Below are 4,883 nucleotides of genomic sequence, written 5' to 3'. Positions count from 1 at the left end.
GATTTCCTGGTGTGGGAGGCACTCCGCTCTTTAAACCTTTCTGAACTGCTAGCAGATGCCCCACATTCTACCACATTTTCTCTTTTGTTAATATAATCTGGAGTACAGACTTGGGAGTCAGTCAGATCTGAATCTGAATGCTTGCGCTTCCATTTACAGTTGTGTGACCTTGGATAAAAGAGTTCACTTCTCAATTTGCTCACCTTTAAAATGGAGATCAAAATGCCTACCTGGCAAGGGTGGTTGTGAGTTTATAGAGAAGTAGAGAAATTAATATATGATTGAACTTCAGCAAATGTTACCTGCTTTCCCAATATATTAAAATTTTAAGCATATAAATTGTTGGTTATTGATCATTAATATGTTTGTATAATGAGTTTGAGATTCCTTTTTTTCTGATTTCTAAATTTTTATTTATTACTTTTAGAGAAAGAAACATCAATTTGTTGTTCCACTTATTGATGCATTCTTTGGTTGATTCTTTTTTTTAATAAATTTTATTGATTATGCTATTACAGTTGTCCCATTTCCCCCCTTCACTCCCCTCCACCCTGTACACCTTCTCCCACCCACATTCCCCCCCTTTAGTTCATGTCCACATGTCATAAGTTCTTTAGCTTCTACATTTCCCATACTATTCGTAACCTCCCCCTGTCTATTTTCTACCTACCATCTATGCTACTTATTCTCCATACTATTTTCCCCCCTCTCCTCCTCCTACTCCCGTGTTGCTAACCCTCCATGTAATCTCCATTTCTGTTGTTCTGTTCCTGTTCTAGTTGCTTAGTTTCTTTTGGTTTTGTTTTAGGTGTGGTTGTTAATAATTGTGAGTTTTCTGTCATTTTACTATACATTTTTTTAATCTTTTCTTAGATAAATCCCTTTAACATTTCATATAATAATGGCTTGATGATGATGAACTCCTTTAACTTGACCTTATCTGAGAAGCACTTTATCTGTCCTTCCATTCTAAATGAAAGCTTTGCTGGATAGAGCAAATCTTGGATGGAGGTTCTTGCTTTTCATGACTTGGAATACTTCTTTCCAGCCCCTTCTTGCCTGTAAGGTCTCTTTTGAGAAATCAGCTGACAGTCTGATGGGTCTGACAGTCTTTGTAGGTGACTGTCCCCTTATCTCTTGCTGCTTCTAGGATTCTCTCCTTAATTTTAACCTTGGGTAATGTAATTATGATGTGCCCTGGTGTGTTCCTTCTTGGGTCCAACTTCTTTGGGACTCTCTGAGCTTCCTGGACTTCCTGGAAGTCTATTTCCTTTGCCAGAATGGGGAAGTTCTCCTTTATTATTTGTTCAAATAACTTTTCCACTTGTTGCTCTTCTGCTCTTCCTCTTCCCCTTCTGGTACCCCTATAATTCAGATGTTGGAACATTTAAAGATGTCCTGGAGGTTCCTAAGCCTCTCCTCATTTTTTTGAATTCTTATTTCTTCATTCTTTTCTGTGTGGTTGTTTCTTTCTTCCTTCTGGTCTACTCTACTGTTTTGGGTCCCAGTTTCCTTCCCATCACTATTGGTTCCCTGTGCATTTTCCTTGATTTCTCTTATCGTAGCCTGCATTTGTTCATCTAATTGGCGACCAAAATCAACCAATTCTGTGAGCTTCCTGATCACCAGTGTTTTGAACTGTACATCTGATAGGTTGGCTATCCCTCTGTCGCTTAAAAGAATGGATTCTGGGGCTTTGATTTGTTCTTCTGTTTGAGCCATCTCTCTTTTTTTTTTTTTTTGGTCTGGTCGCACCTGTTACAGTAGGAGGCAGAGCCTTATGTGTTCACCAGGGTGGGGCACCCCAGTTGCTGGGTTCTGACGGTTGTACGTGGGGGCGGGGTCAAGAGGAAACAATGGTGGTAGCTCCATTCTCTGTGGGACCTCATTCTCTTCTGCTGCTTCCCCCAAGCAAACTGGGCCCCTCTGGTGCCAATTCCCGTGTGGGTGGGCTTGTGCATGCTGTAGGACCCTCCACGGACCTCTCCTGTGAGGCTGGGTGTCTCTCTGTGCGCCTCAACTCCCACAGGTGTCCTCAATCAGTGCCCCAAAGCTCTATTTCCCAGTGCTGGGATCCTGGGTTGCACACGCTGCCTTGCTTCACAATTGCCGCCTCACTGGGTCTGCTGGTTGCCACCCCTCGGCCCAGGTCTGCCAGCTGCCGCTTGTGCACTCAGGGTCTACCTGCTGCAGTCTTGCAAGCCCCAGATGCCTTAGCGCCCCCGGATGCCTTATGTGCCCCATCCCAACTCTCTCTGCTCTCCACGCTGAGACCCTCCCCTCACCTGGCTGCTTGTCTCTGCCCCTCCTACTGGTCTGGATGCACAGGTCCGTTTCAACTTCTTGGTTGTCCGACTTCCATTCAGATCAATTTTCTGTCAGTTCTGGTTGTTATTCTGTTTCTAAATTGTTGTTCCTATCTTGGTTGTGTGTGGAGGTATGATGCGTCCACCTATGCTTCCATCTTGGCTGGAAGTCCAAGATTCTTTTTTTTTTTTATTGTGGTAAAATACTCATGCACATAACATAAAATTTACTATTTTAAACATTTTAAAGCAAAGAATTTAGTGGTAATGCTAATGGTCTGAATGTGTCCCTCAAAATTCATGTATTGAAATCCTAATCTCCAAAGATGATGGTATTGGAGGATGGAACCTTTGGGAGGAGATTAGGTTATGAGGGTGGAGCCCCTCCTGAATGCAATTAGTGCACTTATAACAAGAGGTCAGAGGAGTCTCTCTCCACTTCCTCCAGGTGAGGACACAGTGGGAAGATGCAAGCTATGAACCAAGAAGAGGGCCCTCAGGGCCTTGATTGTGAACCTCCAGCCTCCAGAACTCTGTGATGATGTTTTGTTATAGCTATCCAGAATGACAAAGGCAAGCACTTAGTATATTCATAATGCTGTGCAAACATCACCGCTATCTAGTTCCAGAAGCATTTTATTACCACAGATGGAAACCCCATGCCAATTAAGCAGTCACCTCCTAATCCTTTTTCCTCCCAATCCCTGACAACCACTAATCTAGTTTGCGTCTCTATGGATTTGGCTGTTCAGGACATTTTATATAAATGGGATCATACAATATGTGGTCTTTTGTGACTGGCTTTTTCACTTAGCATGTTTGTCAGATTAATCCATGTTGTAGTACTTCATTCCTTTTTATGGCTGAATAATATGCCATTGGATTGATATAACACATTTTGTTTATCTAACTATGCATTGATGGACATTTGTGTTGTTTTAACCTTTTGGCTATTATGAAGAGTGCTGCTATGATACACATTTTTGTGTGGACATACATTTTCAGTCATCTCGTGTATATACCTAGAAATAGAATCGTTGGGTCACAATGGTTGAAGTTTGAACAGGCTGCCCAGGATCCACACATGAAGGCCGTAAAGATCCTCATGCAAGTGGTGGAGCCTGGGTAGGAGTGGGAAGAAAAGAAGGGTAGTCTGGGGACAAGAGGCTGGTGCTCCCTCACTGCCGCACTGTGACTCAGCACTCCTAGGAAGCTGGGAATTCTATATTGGAAACTGGCCTTCTGCAAAGCTGCACGTGTCGGTGTTTCGTTTATCCAGAATCCTCAGGACACATTGTCATGGGGTCTAAGTGTTTCTCTTGTAAGATCATATCTCACAAACTCTTCTTGCTCCAGGGGAGGAGTTATCAATATCCATATTGCCACTAGAGGAAGGAGGATGGGCACATTGTCAGAATGGGTAGGATGATGGGTGGCAGAGCCAGGAACAGACTCATGTCTCTGGCCTCCTTGTTCAGTGAGTTAATGATCTGGTAGCATATTTCATTCTCCCTGCCCAAGCACATTGGCCTTGAATCAGATGTTCCCATGAATTACAGCCCCAGGACTATTTTTTTCAGAGAGGAGTGCTTAATTTGAATCATTCTACATTGTTTCTCAAAAACCAATATATTTTTCTTATTCCAGTAAAACTGAAAGTCTCACTGTAGGTATCTCAAAATTAAAATTTTGTCCTGAAAACTTTAAGCTGATATTTAGCTGAAAATGGGGATGGAATAGTTTGTTCTCCAGTGCTCTGGAGTCTTCTTTTTGCTATCTGTACTCCCGGTTATGGTTACTGAAGTCTCAGCAAACTTTCTGTCATTTTTAGGTGATTTACTATTACGCGGCCTGCCCAAACTCATGGATTTGTGAATTTGTCAATGTTAAATGGGATTTCCTTAATCTATTCGGGGCTGTCACAGAATGCTTCCTGTTCTGCTGTGACTTTGAGGAATAAAAGGGTTCCTCGGTCAGTGATGAGATGACACCCTTACTAATTAGCTGAGTCTGTGTGAGTCCTTCAGAAAGTCTGAATCAAACTAGTCTAAGCTGGCTTGAATGAACCCTTTATCCCTGAAAACTTCATAAAGAAAGATTGTGTCAATTGGGTTATTAATGCCACAGACACACATCTCATAAAGCAAAATAATGTCAAATACAAAAATAAATCATCTCATTTATTTATTAATCATACAGGTGTTTGGCCCCCAGCCCTCAGCTAGGCTATGGGCTACCTAGCAAATGAATAGCATGAGTCTCTACCATTGACTCACAGACTGTGCAAAAGAAGGAAGGCCCTTCAAGATCCTATCATTTTACTGCTCTCCTCATCTATACAATGAGGAGAGGGACTGATACTGGTGTTCTGGCCCCGAGAGTCCAAGCTAACTCTCCTAACTGGTACTCTAATGCTCTGTTTACCATATGACTACCCTGATTCCTGGATGTAACTCATAGGATCAAGATAGCTCTATCATGAGACGCCATAGGTTATTTGCATATGCTCTGGGAAGCTGTAAAGCACATGTCCAAGTATCTGAGCAGGGTGTGTGTTCTAAGTCTGTAGAAGTCAGA

Source organism: Phyllostomus hastatus, unplaced genomic scaffold, assembly GCF_019186645.2.
Source record: "Phyllostomus hastatus isolate PE091 unplaced genomic scaffold, TTU_PhHast_1.1 phas_contig_30, whole genome shotgun sequence".
Lineage (NCBI taxonomy): Eukaryota > Metazoa > Chordata > Mammalia > Chiroptera > Phyllostomidae > Phyllostomus > Phyllostomus hastatus.
Note: the sequence above shows the minus strand (reverse complement) of the source record.